This window comes from Pleurodeles waltl, chromosome 3_1 (assembly GCF_031143425.1).
Source record: "Pleurodeles waltl isolate 20211129_DDA chromosome 3_1, aPleWal1.hap1.20221129, whole genome shotgun sequence".
Taxonomy (NCBI): domain Eukaryota; kingdom Metazoa; phylum Chordata; class Amphibia; order Caudata; family Salamandridae; genus Pleurodeles; species Pleurodeles waltl.
In genome coordinates this window covers 258,033,517-258,055,070 of record NC_090440.1, presented here as the reverse complement: position 1 = coordinate 258,055,070, position 21,554 = coordinate 258,033,517, and the positions used below count along the sequence as shown (strand labels likewise).

The window sequence follows — 21,554 nt, the reverse complement described above, 5'->3', positions numbered from 1 at the left end:
CGCAACCTGAGAGGTAAGTTCTGGCCGGCATGTTGTTCATCGGGAGTTGGTTCCCAGCATGAAAACTAAAATTTTAAATTGATAGAAGAGGTCAGGGTACCTCTGGGACTGATGAAAGGGTCTGTGAGGAACCCCAAATTGGCAAAAAATTATCCCAAAACATATTTTTTTTTAGCTCTTGAGGATCCACAGATCTTCCTGGATCCTCCCAGATTCGGGTGGATCAACCGATCCTCACGGATTTGGGTGGATTCATGGCTCCAGACCCCAATAAAAACACCCACCCACTCACACACTCACTCACATGCTCACACACCCACACAACCACTTACACACCCACACAACCACTTACACACCTGCACAACCACGTACACACCCCCACAACCACTTACACACCCACTCACACACCCATACAGACACTCCCATACCAACTCACAGACCCACAAAAGTTCTCACACACCTACTCACAGACCCACACAGCCACTCACACACCAACTTACCAACACACACAACCACTCACACACCAAGATAGCCACTCACATATCCTCTCACGGATCAACAAACCACACAGCCACTTATACACCTACTCACACACCGACAGCCACACCCAGTCACAGATCCACACAGCAAGTTACACAGGCATTCACACACCCACACAACCACTCACACACCCAGGTTACAGAGTTGTTATAATTAGGAAATATCATTTTTAAAAACATGGAAATTCACTGAAAAAAACCAAAGCTTGTAGGGGGCGTTATAGTTAGGAAATACATTTTTTAAAAACCCTAGAAATTGACTGTAAAGACCAAAGGTTACAGGAATGTTATAGTTAGGAAATAAAATGTAAAAAAAAAAAAACGTAGACATTCACTGAAAAAAACAAATGTTACAGGAACGTGATAGTTAGGTTCAGATTTTAAACACACAACACCATAAAAGTTCAGCAGTTGTGGTTATCTCAAGAATCTATAACTCATGCCCTAGGGTAACTGTAACTTGCACCCTCGCCATCCACTGCTAATTACCCCAAATATTACATCACTCACAAAGTTTTCTTCTATGACATCATTGATAATATCACTGAAACACTTGAAGTGAAATTATTGATGAGAAAACTGTGGATGGGGGACACAAGTTATAGTTACCTTTGGGCAGGACTTATAGTTACTTGAGATTACTATAACTGCTGAATTTCTATGGTTTTGTGTGCATAAAATCTGAACCAGTAACATTTGTTTTTTCAATTAATATATACATTATTATATATATATATATATATATATATATATATGTTCGGTGGCATGTGTAGCTGCAGATACACATGCTGTGCATTACTTCTGCCATCTAGTGATAGGCTCGAAGTGTTACAAGCTGTTTTTCTTCGAAGAAGTGTTTTTGAGTCACGAGATCGAGTGACTCCTCCTCTTCAGTTCCATTGCGCATGGGCATCAACTCCATTGTTAGATTGTTTTCTTTCCGCCGTCGGGTTCGGACGGGTTTCCTCTCGCTCTGAAATTTCAATTCGGAAAACTTTGAAAACACTTTCTTTTCGTCTGTATTGTATCGATCGCATTTACATCTTCCATCGACACTTCTATACCGTCGGAGAAGACAACTTTACTCGCCCTTTGGGGTGCGCGCCCAACTTGGGCCTACTCAGGCCGACCACGTGGAAGCCTCATGGATCGGACTCCATTCCGGTTCTGTCCTCGGTGCCATGCGAAATACCCGTATACAGACCAGCATCTGGTTTGCAATCTTTGCCTTTCCCCGGATCATCGGGAAGAAAATTGTGAGGCCTGTCCATCCTTTCAATCCAAAAAGATTCTTTGAGACAGGAGGGCATGAAGACTCGGAATGGCGTCGAGAAGCAGTGAACATCTCGATGTGGAGAAGGAAGAAATCATGCAAACAGCGGCCTTGGTTCGAGATTCTGACTCCGAACAAGAATCAGAAGAAGACAGACCGGTCACAGTAGGACAACATGTGAGTACGCCTGCCCCTGTACCCTCACAAAAGCAAAAACATAAGGCCCTGGGTACGCCACTGCCAGAAGGCCATGGCTCGGCCCGAAAAAAGACTACCGGTGACCAACTTACCAGCTCAGCACAGAAAAAGACCACTCCTCCCAAAACATCGGAGGCAACAAAGAGCTCCGTGTCCGAGTCCAGCAAACATCATTTTTCGGAGTCGAAAATTAGAAAATCGCTTTCAGAGCCGAGCGCATCAACAGCATCATCTTTTTCAATCCCAAAAAAGCCTGCTTCGGAGCCAAAAAGGCCAGCATACACAGAGGAACATGGACTTTCAAAAAAACATAAAGAAAGCCACAAAACCTCTGAAGAGGAGTATCAAGTACAACCAGTACTTGAGGTTATGTATGAAAAGCAGTCCAGGATTCACATCCATAAGGAAACAGGCAGAATTCAGACAGCACCTCCTCTAAAACCCAAAAGAAAGCTAGCCTTTCAGGAGGAATTGGACACTATGCAGCCTCCAGCAAAAGGGCCAAAGCAGAAGGCGAAACCACCACCTCCTCAATCTTCTCCTCCTCATTCTCCTCCTCACTCTCCACACCTAGCTATCTCTCCTCCTACACCAGTGCAGTCACCTACTCACTCTTTCGACTCACAAAAGGTAATGTGGATCAATGGGACCTTTATGATCCAGATCCCATTCCAAGTAATGACCCAGACAGCTATCCCTGTAAACCTTCACCACCTGAGGATAGCACTGTGTACAATCAAGTTTTAGCTAGGGCTGCAGCATACCATGGGGTCACCATGCATACAGAACCCTGCAAAGAAGATTTCTTGTTTAACACCCTATCCTCAACACACTCAAAATATCAATGCTTCCCAAGTTAAAACATGCAGATCAAATATTTAGTGAACCTGTTAAGGCACATATAATAACACCCAGGATAGAGAAGAAGTATAAACCTCCACCCTCTGATCCTTATTACATCACCTATCAGGTACCTCCAGATTCTGTGGTCATTAGTGCTGCCAGAAAAAGAGCAAACAGTCAGTCATCGGGAGATGCGCCCCCACCTGACAAGGAGAGCAGGAAATTTGATGCTGCAGGGAAACGAGTTGCATCCCAGACAGCAAATCAGTGGAGGATAGCCAACTCACAAGCACTGTTAGCTCGATATGACAGAGCCCATTGGGACGAGATGCAAGACATAATCCAGCATTTCCCCAAAGAACACCAAAAGAGGGCACAACAAGTAGTGGAAGAAGGGCAAGCCATTACTAACAATCAATTTCGATCTGCCCTAGATGCAGCAGACACCGCTGCTAGAAGTATCAATACTGCAGTGACAATATGTAGGCATGTATGGCTCAGATCTTCTGGTTTTAAACCTGAAATACAGCAGGCTGTGTTGAATATGCCATTCGATAACAAACATCTTTTTGGAGCCAGAAGTTGACACAGCCATAGAAAAATTAAGAAAGGATTCAGACACAGCAAAAGCAATGGGCGCACTATGCTCGACACCATACAGGGGATCCTTTCAGAAACCTCAGTTTTGAGGTGGGTTCAGACAACAGAGCTATCCACATCACAGGCAAAACCAACCTACCAACCACAATACCAACAAGGTGGTTTTAGGGGCACATATAGAGGACAGTACCCCAGAAATATAGGGGAATTTCAGACCTCTAAGCAACCTCCACAGCACCCTAAACAGTGACTTGTCTCATTCCCTTCCACTCCACACCTCTCCTGTGAGGGGAAGACTACAACAGTTCCACACAAATTGGCAAACATTTCCACAGACAATTGGGTACTATCAATTATCCGCAATGGCTATTGCCTAGAATTGATACACACTCCTCCAAATATACCACCAAGGACACACAAACTATTCACAGAACACATCAGTCTGTTACAAGAAGAGGTCCAATCTCTATTACTCAAACAAGCAATAGAATCGGTGCCACAATCTCAAATAGGGACAGGAGTTTACTCACTATATTTCCTATTTCCCCAAAAAGATGGCACCCTCAGGCCAATATTACATCTCAGGACCCTCAATCTTTACATCCTGTTAGAAAATTTGCACATGGTAACTCTATAGGATGTTATCCCACTACTCCAAAGACACAATTTCATGACCGCATTTAGACCTCAAATAGGCGTATTTTCATATACCCATCCATCCTGCACACAGAAAATATCTCATGTTTGTCATTCAAGGAAAGCACTCTCAGTTCAAAGTGTTAGCCTTTGGAATAACAACAGCCCCAAGGGTATTCACAAAGTGCTTAGCGGTAGTAGCAGCCTACCTAAGAAGACAACATATACATTTCTTTCCATTTCTAGACGATTGGCTAATAAAATCAAACAGTCATACACAATGCCAAAATCATACGAACTATGTAATACAAACCTTGCCCACAGTAGGGTTCTCAATAAACTACCAAAAATCACATCTACAACTGGCACAAATACAACGGTATTTGGACGCAATACTAAATACTCAGAAATCGCTAGCATGTCCAAGTACACAAAGGATACACGCATTCCAAAATGTAATCACACAAACACAAACAAATCAACGGTACACTGTAAGATTTGTCATGAAGATTTTAGGGATGATGGCAGCATGTATTGCAATTGTTCAGCATGCAAGACTAAACATGCAGCCCTTACAACAGTGCCTTGCACAACAATGGTCGCAGGCACACAGTCAACTTCAAGATCTAGTGTTGATAGACCGCCAAACATGCATGTCCCTTCAGTGGTGGAATTCCACAAATCTAAGCAAAGGGCGGCCATTTCAAGACCCTGTGCCTCAGACCATAATTACAGATGCATCAATGATTGGTTGGGGAGCTCACCTAAACAATCACAACATTCAAGGACAATGGGATGCCAAACCCAAGCAGCTACACATAAATCACTTGGAGTTGTTAGCTGTCTTCCTAGCACTCAAAGTTTTTCAACCTCTTCTTACACAGAAGAATGTCCTTATCAAAACAGACAACATGACAACCATGTATTACCTAAACAAACAGGGAAGGACACATTCGTTCCAACTCTCCCTTCTAGCCCCAAAAAGTTGGAAATGGGCAATCCACAACCAAATTCACCTGTTAGCATAGTACATTCCAGGGATAGACAATCAATTAGCAGATACCCTCAGCAGAAATCACCAACAAACACACGAATGGGAAATTCATCCTCAAGTACTTAAAAAATATTTTCAACAATGGTGAACACCAAACATAGATCTGTTTGCCACAAGTGAAAACACAAAATGCCAAAACTTCGCATCCAGACACCCACATCCCCTATCTAAGGGCAATGCTCTATGGATCAATTGGTCAGAGATATTTGCTTACGTTTTTCCCCCTCTCCCACTCATTCTGTTTCTAGTCAACAAGTTGCATCAAACTTTACTCAACATGATACTCATAGCACCAACATGGGCACCTCAACCGTGGTACACAGCATTGTTAGACCTGTCAGTAGTAGCACACTCCAAACTCCCAGACTGACCAGATCTGTTGACACAAAACAAAGGCCAAATCAGGCACCCAAATCCCAAGACACTCAATCTAGCAATTTGGCTCAGGAGGTCATAGAGTTTGGATATTTACAACTCCCATCAGAATGTATGAAAGTTATTAAACAAGCAAGAAAACCCACTACTAGACCATGCTATGCAAACAAATGGAAAAGATGTGTATATTACTGTCAATCTAAACATATTGACCCTCTTACAGCATAAATACAAGACATTTTATGCTATTTACTTCATTTACAAAAATCAAATTTAGCATTCTCTTCCATAAAAATTAATCTTACTGCAATTTCAGCATATTTACAAAATATTGAGCACAGCTCATTATTTAGAGTTCCTGTCTTTAAAGCTTTCATGGAAGGTTTAAAACGCATCATTCCACCCAGAAAACCTCCAGTCCCTTCTTGGAATTTAAACATAGTGCTTACACGACTTATGGGACCCACTTTTGAGCCCATGCACTCCTGCCAAATGCAATTATTAACATGGAAGGTTGCCTTCTTAGTGGCAATCACATCTTTAAGAAGAGTAATTAGAACATTGGAATTTTGGCAGCTCCATTGAAACTGGCCGGTAAAAGCCCGAGCGACAACATTCCAATCTTCTTTGTTCACAGCAACAGCTGTAAACAAAGCCTCACGGAGCCTGAGGGGATTTTAATCCCCTCCAGTTCCGTGAAGCCTTTGTTTTATTTATGAGAACATTCTGCCCTCTAATGGTGGAATGTTCTAATAGCCTTAGAACCCGCAGTAGTGGCTCGGGCCTTTAACGCGGGAGTAGGCCTTTTAATAGCCAGTAGAGCCCGCTACGGCGGGTTCTAAGGCTATAGTAAAATCCAAGCCTTTACTATTGAAGAACCGTTCTTCCAAGTACACAAGCATAAAGTTGTACCAAAAACAAACCCAAAATTTCTTCCAAAGGTTGTATCACCTTTTCATATAAATCAAACAGTGGAACTGGCAGTCTTCTTCCCACAGCCACATTCTTTGGCAGAAAGAGCTCTACATACATTAGACATCAAAAGAGCTTTAATGTACTATATAGACAGAACTAAACCATTCAGAAAAAACTAAACAACTGTTTGTAGCCTTCCATAAACCTCATACAGGCAACCTCATATCAAAACAAGGTTTAGCTAGATGGATTGTAAGTTGCATCCAAACATGCTACGTTAAAGCCAAAAGACAACTCTTAGTTACTCCTAAAGCACATTCTACAAGGAAAAAATGTGCTACAATGGCTTTTTTAGGCAATATACCAATGGCTAAAATATGTAAAGCAGCCACTTGGTCAACACCACATACATTCACTAAACACTACTGTGTAGATGTTTTATCACAACAACAAGCCACAGTAGGCCAAGCTGTACTCAGAACATTATTTCAAACAACTTCAAAACCTACAGGCTAACCACCGCTATTTTTATGGGAGGACAAACTGCTTTGTAGTCTATGCACAGCATGTATATCTGCAGCTACATATGCCACGGAATGGAAAATGTCAATTACCCAGTGTACATCTCTTTGTAGCACGTTCCGCTGCAGATTCACATGCACCCTCCCAGGGAGCCTGTAGTCATTACAAACATTTGTACGTGTGTGTGTGTATATATATATATTTTTGCATTAGCATGGACATCTCTTTTCTTTTACCTATATTCTCTATTACTCCCACCTTACCCTCTGCGGGAAAACAATCGAACAATGGAGTCGATGCTCATGCGTAATGGAACTGAAGAGGAGGAGTCACTCGATTTAGTGACTCAAACACTTTTTCGAAGAAAAACAACTTGTAACACTCCGAGCCCAACACTAGATGGCAGAAGTAATGCACAGCATGTGAATCTGCAGCGGAACATGCCACGAACAGATGTACACTGGGTAAGTGACATTTTCCATATATATATATTTATATATATAATTTTATACTTTATGCTTTATGTATAAAGTTCACTGCATAGTTTTCAGATATGATATTTGATAGATGCTAATGGGTCTCTGTTTATTTTATTTATCTATCACAATATGTTTATATGACCATAACAATTGTATCTGTAAGTGCTTCACAATATTGAGGGCAACATACAAAATAAAATAAATGTATTACAAAATCAAATAAAAATATGAAAAATACATAAATAAATTAGCTTTTACGTATGGCAACACCTGAGTCTGGATTTCTAACTTTCTATCCATACTTGAACACATGGAACTTAATTATTTTCCTTATAAATATATACCCTTTCCATTTGGTTATGTATCTGTATATTTATTATTTTACTCCTCCTGTTCAAAAAACAAAGAATTTCCTCCAATAGACTACTTATGTCTCATCTTGTACCGCTCTCAATATATGCTCTACCTCCACTCTTTCAAACCTCATTCTATTACTATGCTCTCCCTAAGATCCTTTCTTGACTCTTCCCTCCTTTATTCGTCCTTGACTCGCCCCAAAACTCATTCTACTACTATGATCTTCCATATAATACATTCTAGATCTTCCTTCCTCTATCCCTCCTTGACTCAGCCCAAACCTCATTTTACTACAACGATATTCCTAATAACCGTTTCTATACCTTCCCCCACTCTTTCCCTCCTTTAACTCATTCCAACACTTATCTAACTAATTTGAACTTCCAAATACAGCTATCTAAAATCTTCTCTCTTCTACCCCTACATTATCATATTCAAACAAACGAAGAGACTCACATGTCCATCCCTCAAATTAACAATTTATATTCCTCTTTACTAATCCACGACTAATTGCTTGAGCTCTGGAGTAGCAGGTTACTCACTGAAAAGTGCATCAACGCCTCGTCAGGGGTGGTACCCACTATATAAATCCAATTACAATATGTGTTGCTTGATGAGTTTTGAAGCCATTTTGCACATATTGTGTACAATTTAGAGATTTGTATATTTTATGCAATTTAGAGATTTGTGTGTATTAACAAAAGACAGTATATTATCCATAAACAGTCAGTTTAGAATTTGATAAATATGCTAACATATCTGTAAGAAAACTTTGCAGGCTTCCCCCAACTTTTGCCCAATTTTGGACTATTAGCTGCTGGTTTGGACTTTGAGAGTGCACCGAGGCCAACAGGTCAGACCTCAGTGACAGTGTTCTTTCCTTTTCAAAATGGTACGTTTAATTTGGTGCCTCTAATTGGCATATGCCTACTTACTTATTTGTCCCTAGTATTTGGTACCCTGGTACCCAGGGCATGCAATGTTGAATATCTACACGAGCTGCAGCACTGGTTGTGCCACTGTGGCCCTCATTACGAACCTAGCGGTCTCATACCAGTGTGGTGGTCTGAGCACCATATTATGACCGCAGTGGTCGGGCCGCTGTCAGACCGCCAGCACTAACAGGATTAATTGTCCCGCGATCTGGGGGCCCTAATCCACCAGAGTAGCGCTGCAAGCAGCGCTGCCCTGGGGATTATGATTTTGTTTTCCGCCAGAGATTTCATGGTGGTAACACCGTCATGAAAAGGCTGGTGGAAAACTGGTGTGGGGGCACCCTGGCCAGCACTGTTGCAATGAACTTTGCGAGGGTGCTGTTGCACACTACGCACTACAGCATTGCCAGCATTGCCGCCATTGCTGCCTGCTCTGTTATGAGCCATAGACAACGCTGTAGACCTTTTCCCGCTAGGCCAGCAGGTGGAAACTGAGGTTTCCGCCCTCTGACCCAGCAGGAAACTTGTAATGGGCCCGGCGGGGAGAAAGCCACGACGGCGGCAACCTCCCCATCGGAATTTCAGCAGCAGGCTTTTCTGTCCACCAAAATCGTAATGAGGCACTTTTTGTGTGACAAAGTGAAAACATGACTTACAGCTGTCATTGCAGAATGAAGAGGCTGCACACTTGACTTCGCCATTACCCCTAGTGTCAAGGAAAGGAGCTGTTAATTGTTAAGATAGACATATATTTTGATATGTCTATACAGCAAAGCCCTAAAGAGCTGGTGTTTGCTGAGGACAGTTAAGTAGGCTTATAAGGTAATTGCAGGGTTAATGGGTGGCACTCCAATGCGTCTAACTCCTGACAGAGGCCTGAATGCGACTCAATGGTGCAGTCAACATTTATGTCAAATTTAATGCTGGCCACTGTACAAAAGTTGCCACAATTTGACCCAGCTGGTCCAGTGACTTTACAGAGGCACTGGGACAGAGATAGGTTTCCGCCTGGCTGAGGAAACGTGTGAACTCCTCCCAGCACAGGAACAGGGTGTTAGCCCAAAAGTCAGACATCAAAGGTGATGACGCCTTTTGAAGAGCTGCGGTGACAGCACTCACGCGCAGGAAGCATTCTGTTTCCCCTTGCTTTTTGCCAATGTTTGTTACAGTAGTGAGGGCTTGCAGCTCTCACAACAATGAAGTTTTACAAGAGCCTTGTCAAAAAAAGACACACATTGAAAAAAAACTAAAAAACTAACCACCAATGTTGGATCTATCGACTTTGCCAATGCTTGTTTATTTTCATGTTTCTCATAATCTTGTTGAAACTGGTTACACTGATTTTTCCATTATGAATATGTTTTGGAAACGCTAGCATGCATCAATACATTTTGCTCAATAATGCTTCAAAGAAATAGTACCTACAATTTCACAGTAGTTTAGTAAAACATTTTTTCCTAGTTGCATTTTTTTTTAAACATTTATTTTGAAAGCAAACACCTTGATCATGGCGGTCCGACCGCCACAATATGGATGTGGCAGAGCCGTCGGGCTGTTGACACCACCAGGCGGTCCCGGCTGTTGTAATACGAGTCCCCATACCACCAGCCTTTTCATGGCTATTCCACCGCCATTGAAAGGCTGACGGAATGGGGGTGTAGGGACCCCCTGGCAGCCCCTGCACTGCCCATGACAAGTACATGGCATGCACAGCCCCGTCACACATTTCACTGCCTGAATTACGGGCAGTGGAATGCGCAACGGGTGCTGCACCCGCCGCTCGCCACATTGCAGCCGGCTCGATTAGGAGCCGGCTGCAATGTTACGGCCCTATTTCCAGCTGGGCTGACGGGCGGAAACACTGTTTCCATCCACCAGCCCAGCGGGAAACTCACAATAGGCCCGGCAGTGTTTAGACCGCAATGGCAGTCTAATGGCGGTATGAGTTTGGCGGACGGCCACAGCCGCTCGCAGAACTCATAATAAGGCGCTATATTTATATTATTTTATATATATATATATATATATATATATATATATATATATATATGTGTGTGTGTGTTTTTTTTTTCTTTTTCGGAACCACAGTCGGGAGTGCAGTTTGAGTTTACCACATTTATTTACACTACTCATCCTAATAGTAAAGGCTTTGCATTAATGAACCATAAATACAATTTTGAACAGCTTAAACATATGGACCCAAATATTACTCAACTGCAGACAATTCCTTTCTGTACTCCATACTGTGGTACTGTAAACTGGCAGCCAAAAGGGTTGTGCCTACTTGTCCCAAGGACAAAGTAAACATGAAATCTTGTTGTACATGACCTTAAACATTATGTCCTGTGTGTAGTGGTATAGGAATTCCACATCCTTGCACATAGCAGATCAGGTTGTACCCAAAACCATTTGCGGAAAGCCTATGTGGTCACATTGTCATCAGTTATAAAACATATTGTTCATGATAGAGCTTGAGAAAAGCTGCCTACATAAAATAACGTTTTGTTAAAAATCTTTAAATTAACATTTGCGTTTTTTTGTAATCCTGTGTAGTATATTAATTCACTGTATTGTTATTTTTCTTCTTCTTTTAGTTTATATAGTATTAAAGGGGTATGTGTGGTATCTAAAAAGGAAGGTCTGTGTAGAATGTTTCTAATCAAACATAAAGATTTATTTTTCTTGTCCAATATCCCAGGTTCACTTAGAAGATGGCGCTGTCTTCAAATAGGCATTCATTATACAACATACCCTTGTGTCCTGATTGTAGATAGTTGAACAGAATAATTACTTTTTTCTTTCCAACTCCATGAGTTGAGGACCTGTTTTTTTCCAGTTGTGTTCCTTCTGTGCTTCCCCCACAGTGTTTTGTGTTGCTTTCTCTCACATGTGTTCTTCTCTCTCCCACCTTCATGTTGCTCTCTATAGCTCATGTTGTTTCCCCTTCTCTGTACTGCTCTCCTTCTCATGCTCCTTTCCCTTGCCTCACCCAGTCCCCATTACTTTCTGCCCACCTGGTCCTCTGTTTTCCCAACCCCGCAGCCATATTTTTAATTACAATTTTACTTTTTTATGCTGAAAAATGTTTTCACATTTCCACTTTTTTATTTTAAAAAAAAAGTGTGTTCTTTTGGAGCTGATGCTGTACAGCATAATCAAAAGGCATTGGCAAAGCCAATAGGTCTCTGTTGGTTTTGCCAATGCTTGTGATAACATGCCGATGTATGGGTCCATTGAGTCCTGCGTTGATGCCTGAGGAAGTGACAGCACATCAGGCATGTCTAGAATGAGCAGTAGGAAAATCAGTTATTTGTGACTGGAGAGATGTCAAATGTTCATTGGCCAGTGGCTGAATTTAGGGAGATGCTGGCATTCAATTTGTCACCAGACCAATAACTCTAGCATGTATTTCAGTAGTCATTGTGGTCAGTACAATGACCGTGCAGTACTTTCTAGCTTTTCTGCCCCTTTGTTATTAAACATTTTCTTTAGACCTTATGGGATTTGTTAGGAAAATAGGGTTCTAGTTGGCAGAGGTATGCACCCTGTCCGAGGAGGGACCAAAGTCCTAGTTAGGGTTAGTCAGATACACAACCTAAATTAACCTGTACTCACCCCTTAGTAACGTGGCTCAGAGCAGGCAGGCTTAACTTAGAAGGCAATGTGTAGAGTATTTGTGCAACACTTAATTACGTTCGAGTAATACAGTGAAAGACACCACAAATAGACTCAACACCAGTTTAGAAAAATAGGTATTTTTTAATCTGGATAAAACCAAAATGACAAAAATCCAATAAATTAATCAGGACTTTTACCACTGAGAGTGAATTAAATTGTGGGTTCATCAAAGGATTGCTTACTTGTCTTTATGGTGCTGAGGCAAGCGCAAAAGGGTGTACTGAGGGTTTGTATGCGGCCTCAGAAAGTATATGCAGCGCTCCTTATAGGGGAAATACGACCTGGGCGCAAAGTGTTTGCCGATACAGCCCATAGGTGGTGCAGCTCTTCCAGTACCTGTGGAGGTAAGTTGGGAGTGCCTCGCCTCTTCAGATTACGGAGCTGGTACAGTGGTTGTAGAAGTTTCCTGAAAGCCAGGAGCCTCTGACTCGCCATAGATGTGCGTGCGGACGCCGGCGGGTTGCCCGACGCTAAGGACACAGTCCGGCCTAGAAGGAGTCATTGTACAGCAGACCGGCTGCATTGATCAGGTGAGCCCAGTGGCTGCGTTTAGAATTTAGGTGAGGAAAGCGTGGGCCGTGTACGGAAGGGCTCAAGGCAGGTCAGGCGTGGACCAATATCCAATGTAGGAGACACAGTCTACCCTGAAGGGAGGTTTTGTGCTTCGGCACAGCCGGTGTGAACTGGTAGAGTCCACGCTCAGAGTCTTAGTGATTGAAGCACAGCCTGCGACACAGTCCGATGGCTGAGAGGGACACAGCACTCAAGGGCAGGCACGGTGTCGACAGGACAATGAGGCTGTGCTCTGAGTTTTTCTGGGCAAGATGTTTTCAAGGTTCAGTGTCAAGCCAGAACAGCACCACATCCAATCTTTCAAAGCACAGTCCAGCTCACTCTGCTCAGTCCTAGAAAGAGGTCTTTGATGTCCTGGGGAACTCTGGAGAACTGGGGGAAAGCCAACAAGCCCTTGGAGACTCTTGGGGGAAGCAAGGACAGTTGATAGAGCCCATATTTCTATCTCTTTGGAAGTTATACCTACAAGATGTTTTACGGCATCCCCAATACTATTCTATGGGAGAGATAGGCCTTGCAGTAGTGAAAATCAAATTTAGCAGTCTTTCACTACCTAGACTTGTTAAACTTAAAAAGTCAAACTTTTGTTATACACTGTACTCGCCCTTAAGGCTAACTGGGACCTACCTTAGTTGTGGCGTACATGTAAATTGCAGTTTAAAACTGCACACACAGGCCCTGCAGTGGTAGACCTGAGACATATTTGAAAGGCTACTCTAGTTGGTGGCACAATCAGTGCTGCAGGCCTACTAGTAGCATTTGATTTACAGGCCCTGGGCACATATAGTGCACTTTACTAGGGGCTTACAAGCACGTGAATATGCCAGTTGTCGAAAAGCCATTGTTATCATGTTTTAGAGGATAAACCACCTGCGCTTTCGCACTGGTCGGCAGTGGTAAAGTAAACAGATCCATAAAAGTCCACAGAAATAGGTCAGAAAAAGAGGAGGTCAGAAGGCAAAAAGTTAGGGAAAACCACACCAAGGATGCCTGGTCTAAGAGGGTTGAACTGTCCCTTGTATGGTGTAATCCTTTACTTTTTCACTATCACAGGGACCAGGGGCACTATTTTTGAAGTCTCATTTCACTTAGATTTATGAGCTTTTTAATTATTGTGACGTTTTTCTTATTCATACTTATTGTTCTACCTTCTTCGAGTGTTGTACGTTACCAAGGTAAAAGCTGTACTTGTGACCGAATATTTTCTTTCACAGGTTAACTTATTTTTTCTTAACTTTGAGCTCTGGGTGAATGTGTTTCTCTAGTTTTTATCATGTTGCTGCCAAATTTGTTAAAACTGCTTTGTTCGTAATATGTTCTGTAAGTCACTGAAAATGTCAGATATAGCTATCTAAATGAAAGGGTTCTAAAGCTTTAGAGCTGTCCAGAATCGAAACAATGAGTACAGTTGTAAAGGCAAAGAGAGCTAGGAAACCCCTCATCTCTCTTCAAGAAGGATCCTTTTGCTACTCCTTCTCACAATAAGTGTCCTCTTTCCCCTCCATGCGCAATTACATTGTATTTATTGATTTGTTTCAGGGAAGATAACAAGCTGTATCCCACTGAACTTTCTTCAAAGAAGGAGAAGCTTTCATCATAGACACTTTCATGTCCTTCTACCCCAAGGCTTAGGAGCCAGCTCTTCTGATCTGTAAGCAAAACAACACTTGGGGTGGTCCCATAATCAATTCCATTGGTGTCGTGCTGCCCAAAAAGTACTCCTAAACTGACATAGACACCAAAACTTGTAACACCATGACCTGTAGGTTAATGCCTTCCTTACTCGTGGCTCACAAAAGGGCAGCTGAGAGGCTCTTTCTTCCCCTCTCACTTTGTCTAATTTACTCATCCGGCGCTAAGAAAAGTTACTTCTGTAGCTGTTAGTTATCTCTAATTTGCAAGCCATTAAGATTTTCTATTCTTTTTTGGTAATATTATGCAGAAGCATTTTAAGCTTATAGCATCTTCCGATTTTGCATTTAGAGTCTTGGAATATAGATTGTTTAATGCAGTACCCAATTTATTATGAGCGTGTATCAGTATCTGGGTGCAGTTTGGAAATAATGTTTATTGTAAAATCACCTGAGGTATTAAAGATTCGTTTGTGGTGGTGAGCTTCGCTCCTCATTGGGGAAAGGGGAGGGGCTAGTGTGATATTTGTGACTTGTATTTCAGATATTCCCCTTCCTAGAACTGAGGCTTAGGTTTCCTTAATAGGTTAAATGAGAACGCCCGAGATCATCGCCTCCTTAAAGAAAACGGACGGTAGCAATGTCAAGAACTGTGTTCGTCTTTAAGCTGCTCTCTCCAAATGACTTTTTTTATGTTGTGTAGTGTTATTCCGTACTCTTGACCCCACTGTACTTTTCTTCTTAAATGAGATTGGGTAATAATAGAGCCATGCCACGGCTCTTTCTCCCTCTCTTTTTATTGATTCATAGTGGGATACGTATACACCTCCCTTGAAAAAAGTTTTTGCTTCTCTGGGCCCCGAATGGCAATTCTATGTCTCCCATGACTGGAGGCTCGGAATATGCTCTTCTTTCTTCACTTTATTCAACTGCAGCCTTACTTAAGAATAAACTACCTTTCTCACTGACCTTAGGGGAAAGCAGAACAACAGAACAGCCTTCCATGAACAGTCCTCATAATATAGTCTTTTGACACTGTTCATGCCCCCCTCTTTCTTCACTGCTCCAGCAGCCATACGTTAAGTGTCTCGAATCTCTGCTTATTTTAGGAGTAATTTGTGGTATTTGACAACATTCTTTTGCGCCAATACTGCAGGTTATTGTTTGTTTTATGAGATTTGTTTTCTAGATGACCACGGGGGCGCTCTCCGATGCTCTTCACGTGGTGGGTATTTCAAGTAGTGGGGCCTCATGGCAGCAGTGGTGACTGCTGGCCACTACAGGGTGCTTGCAGTTCAGCGAGACACTCCTCAGGCTATGCGAGTGTTGCACACTTCATTCATTTACAGCGGAGGAGCTGCCCAGCGCATCGCTGAGCTTTGGCCACAATTACTAGCCCCAACGCCCTGGAAGCCTTGATGCCTGTGCAAACGGGTCTGCTGTGTTTTCTGTCCTGTCTGAGAGATCCTCTTGTGCGGTGACCTGCAGGGCCGTTGAAGGGGGTGTATGTAAAATGTAACCCCTCAGGCCCATACTTTGCAGGTCTTTTATAGCCCGTCAGTCTACCTTGGGTCAACCCGGTTGTTGGGGTGAATCAGTGGTTCCCAACCTTTTGACTTCTGTGGACCCCCACTTTATCATTACTGGAACCTGGGGACCCCCACTGAATCATTATTGGAATCCTGGGACTCCCCCGAAGTCATTACTGGAAGCAGAGGACGCGGACCCAAGCATGGCGGATGATTTGAACCGCAAACAATGCACAATAAAATACAGAAACAAGCTTTTCTTCAAACACATAAACAAATATTTTATTTAACTTACAAACAAATATAATTACGTTTTTAAAAACAATTTTAATAGGAAGGTTGGAGCTTTTCTAAATTTAAATGAAACCATACATCGTCCATACTATGATGCACCTGCACTGCTCTGACGAATCAATCTGAAGATCATAATTTAATTTCTAGCCTCGAATTTCAAATTCCTTGACATTTACAGTATGTTTTAAAATTTTGAATTGTACATTTAGCTACTTTATTAATATAGGGGGGCTTTGTGGACCCCCAGGGGCCCCAGGATCACAGGTTGGGAACCAGTGACCTAGTTGCTTTCGCTCTGTGCTGGCAGCGCTTATGTGCCCTGAGGCCCATGGGCCTTTTTTCAGACCTACAGCTGACATGTGTTCTGGGCCATAGCCCATCCAGGCTCACTTCCCTTCCTGTTTCGGCACCACAGAGACCAGCCCAGGCTCTGTACCCTAAGAATAGGTTGTTTAACATTGTTTAAAGTGTGGTATATAGTTGGTTCTTTGTACCTGCTCACCTTTAGTACAGAAGTGATGTCTGCTTAACACATGGGCCAGTTTATTACTCTTCCGTTTTTCTACCCTCCTCCTCACTCAACTGAGGAGAAGGAGTGGCTGCAACGACTGGGCCCCTAGTGTGCAATAATTTATTACATCAGCTGCCCTTGACAGGGCAGAATGGATGATCAGCTACATATAGGCTGTGGCAGACAGTATTAAGGTAGTGACCAAATGCACCACTTCACATTGGGTTACCCTTTGTATAAAGAAATACCACTTTTTGCATATTCATCTCCAACGTTTTGGACTAATGCCACTGGTGTTTGGAATTTGAGATGCCACTGAGGCCTGCTAACCAGACCTCAGTACCAGTGTTCTGACCTTAAAAGTATATGTTTGATTGGCTAAAACCCAATTTGTATATTGTTACTTACTTCTAAGTCCTTAATATATTGTACCATGTTACCCAGGGCCTGTGAGTTAGAGTACCCCACCAGGGCTGCATCACTAATTGTGCCATTCTGGATTTGACACCAGGAGACCATGACTCCGAGCCTGCCACTGCAGCCTGGCGGAACAGGTTTAAACTGCTCGCTCGACTATGCCATTTAAGCTAATGGCAAAGCTCCAAATCTCCCTTTTTATTATATACAAGTTGCTTCTACAGTAGTCCTGTTGAGTCTGAAGGCAGGAAGCTGTATATTCAAAAGTAGGACATGTATTTTTGTACGTTCTAACAGTTAAACCCTTAAATGTCATTTTTACTCCAGAAAGGCTAGTGGCCCCATTGGTGAGTACATGGTTACATGCTGACAACTCAGCAGTGCTAACTTCTGAAAGGGTACAAGTAAAGTTGGTACTTCAAGGTATCAAAATAATTATTTCGTTAAACCTGACTTGTTGCCCAAGCTGAACTTAATGTAACTTTTACCTAATTACAACGTTTAGAATGTTGCCACTCTGTTGCCCAGGTTTTCCACTGTCCATTTTCAGATGCTGGCTGCAAGACAGCCTCCTGCCCACTGGAAGAAGTGTGAACGACTCCCAGGAGTGGGAACAATGGTGGCCAGCTGGCAGAAGAGGTGTTACCTCTGCATGGCAGAAACACACACAGGGTGTGAGCCCAAAAGATGAACTTCAAAGTGGAAGCTGCCTTTGAAGGGCCAATGGTGGACAAGCATGAGAGAGGCTGGTAGACCAGTTGGCATCGGGTACAGAGATGGGAGACCAGTTGCCAAACCAATTTTTCTGTGGGCGTGTAGCCCTCAGGTAGCCACACCTCTAAGTAGGCTACCAAACTCCCCACACCGAGAGAAGGGTTTAGCCGTCTTGGCAGTGGGCACTCTGGGATAGCTAGATGTCACACAGTGCAGGAAGTTGTCATCAGGTGGAAAAGATCCTAGTAGCCCATTGGCTAGTAGCCACCACATTCACTGAGGGCCCCTTCGGGCATAAATGTGGCACCTCCGGCACTTAGACCTCGGATCACAACTGAACTGGAGACAGGAGCGAAGAAGAATTGCCCTGCTGTTTCCTGGACCAGGCAAGAGAGGCTACACTAACTGTTGGAGTGCACCTGTGGTGTCTGACTTGAGGAAAAGTCAGTTAGCTGACTTCCTTTTACAACACCAGGGCCACAAAAGCTGAGGATGCCTGTCTTGGCTGATACGTAGTCACCATTGCCTGATTGACACTGACCACCATTGTGCAGCCAGGGGGACCAAGTCCTAATGCTCAAAAGTAGCAGCTGGGTCCGCTGGACCTGGGAGAATCGTCCGAGTGTAGTTTGGCCACCCAAGACGGACAGTAGCCTTCACCAAAGGGGACCGTTGGTTTGGATGTGACCTGAGACCAGTAGTCGGTTGGCAACTAGACTTTTGTTGGACCCAAGAGGACTTTGAGGGACATCGACCCCTGTGGCCAAAGTCGCACCACCAAGACCGTGGATCAAGGAGTAGCCTCAGGAAACTGCTTTTCAACCACACACCATCCTGAGAACCTTACAGCATCTTCCGTATCCTGTATCCCTTGCATCAGGACCACTCCATTGAAGTCTATGGCAGTTCGCCCATAGAGCCTGGAACTGGACTTGAGACTGCTTTGGTAGCAAGGTAATTGTCCTACAAATCCTTATTGATCTCCTTGACCTGCCTGCCTGCCACGGTTCGCAGCCCAAATTGGCCAGAGTTGCCAAACGCAACTAGTTTTACAAGGTTTCTGCTCACAGCACTAGTTGACAATGCGTGTTCGCTGTTTGAGTGAAAATCAGTAGTTTGCGTTTTACTTCAATATCTGTATCTCCGGAACCCTCCAGTGGAAGTTGTTCATGTAGGTGTCTTAAATATTCATAGATATAGGTCTATTGTTATAAATTGATGTTGTATTTCTTGCATGTTCGATGACTTTATTTCGTTGTTTTGGTATTTTTTAAATGCTTCACACTTGTTCCTTTGGCTACGCTTGACTTCTGAAAGCCCCAGCTATCCAGAGTTGAACTAAAGGTTTTACAAGCAAGCCTTACCGGATCCAAGTCTATATTGTGAGTATATTACAGGGTAAGGTCTTACAACTATGTCAAATAATATTCCACTTTCCTCACACTTTGTATTAAGCTCTCTTACACCAGGGCCAAGAAACACCCACATGCTACAATTTGTGCCCAGCCTAGTAGGGCCATGGCTGCTTCACACAGATCACAACTGAGGTGTCCCAGTTGTTGAGAACTGTTGGACAGCCACTTGGTCATCTTTGCCTGCTTTTCCTAACATTACTGCCTCACAGCCCAAGCACACAGTGATTGGTACTTTGCCAGGGCTGTGATGTATAACTTCCTTTACTAACTGGCCCTACTCAGCCCTGCTTTCCAGAGGGTATCACTTTGAGACGCATTCATTAGGTGAGGAATCTGCAGAAAAGTGTAGCCATCAGAACAAAATTATTTACTTTTGGTAACAATTTTCTGGTGGCTACATTAACTTCCCTCGGATTCCTCACTGCCCTCTCTCCTTCCTGGTGAATTTGTTCTCTGATTAATAATGTAGCAAAGTATATTATGTGCTGTATTTGTTTCTGTAGTTGATGATGTCTCGGTTCTTGTCCATGTGCCTCAATGAGGTGTTGAAAAAGTATCAGGAACTGATTACAGCATGGTGGTTGGCACTTTGTACACCCTCTATGCTGTCACATCAGGGTGAGGAGAGGTACAGCTGAGACCTCATGCTTTTGAAGACGAACAGTTTCCAGACCCAAGTTTGGCATATACACATATTAATCTGTAACAAGATCATATATCAACCTGAAATATTGTTACAGAAATTAAACACATTTCTCTTTTCTCCATCATCCAATACTCTGATGACTGAAGCTATTTGCAATGTAATTGTTCTAAAATCTTGTAAAGCAGCAGCTATCTTGTGCATATAAATATTATATCTTTTACCATACACATCTTTTTAACCATTTTTTTAAATTTTAGAACAAAAAATAGTACAAAAAGAGAATCAACTTTGATGAGTTATCCACATGTACGCTGGAGAATATATATTGGTAATAAACTGGTACAGTAGAGATTTATTGAGATCAGGACTCGAATCCGTCCACATGTAAGTCCTCCTAATCAGTGCTCATTACATTGAGACCTGCTCTATGCGCTAGCTCAGGGGTACCTCCAGGGTCAGGACCCACCTTCCTGTCGCATTTCATGAATGTCTGGAAGGGGAGCTAAACCTGCTTAAATGTATCTACCATACTTATCATTACTTCCATTGGTTGTTTTATTATTAGGAACTGCCCTCACCAGTCAACATAACTTGTGCCAAACTATCTCCTTCCTGTTTGGCTGCATGTGCTAGTGTTTTGAGATATACCTCATGTCTGACCAATCATTGAATAGGTTGAAAATTAAAGTTTATTTCTCTAAGGTGCATAAACATATTTCTAGCATGACAATTTGGCAGTTTTATACTAAAATACGTAACTTTATCCACGTGCTCCCTAAATCATCTTGCCTTCCACATACTAATTCCCTGGTGACATAACTAACATGCTGGTCTTTGAGTGTTCGCCATTTCTGCATCTCTCCAGGTTTATTTTTTATTCTTAATATTAATTAAATATTTGAATAGCGTTTAGGACTGAAACCTTTTAGATGTATCTCTTTGTTTTTGCCCATATACTTCCATACTATGGGAGCACCCCTACCCCCTTGCCAGGTCTTCCTGAAGGTAGACAGGACGAGCCGCAGAGCAGGCTCGCGGAAGTATTGTGTGTCCAAGGATCGCTCCTCCTGTTTGCTTAAAACCCGCATTTAAGAATGTCCTGAACATGTATGTTTTGGTTGTTGAGTTATGGACTGGTTGGTGTATCACCTTGTCACGTCAGCCACAATCCCTCATGCCAGGTCTCAGAACGTGTTGCTGCATTTGTGTCATTGAAATAGATTGATGTTACGACAAGAATACATGAACAGTCGTAGATTGATGGCAGCCATCCTAAAACCTTGAATTGCAATATAAACGTTGGTATTCTTTTAGGTTTTCCTCCTCTGCCACCGATTCTTTGAAACATGTACTTGTTAAAGTAAAGCTTTTTCATCTGTTCTGGTTACTATTTTCAGCTGCTCGGAATACTCCTGCCTGA

General features: G+C 42.7%; 1 protein-coding gene across 1 annotated transcript in view; it reads left to right on the top strand.

The window, feature by feature from the left end:
* Positions 1-21,554, top strand: part of LOC138284012 (uncharacterized) — a 367,741-nt gene that overhangs the window by 242,981 nt on the left and 103,206 nt on the right. The gene's annotated exons all lie outside the window — the stretch shown is intronic.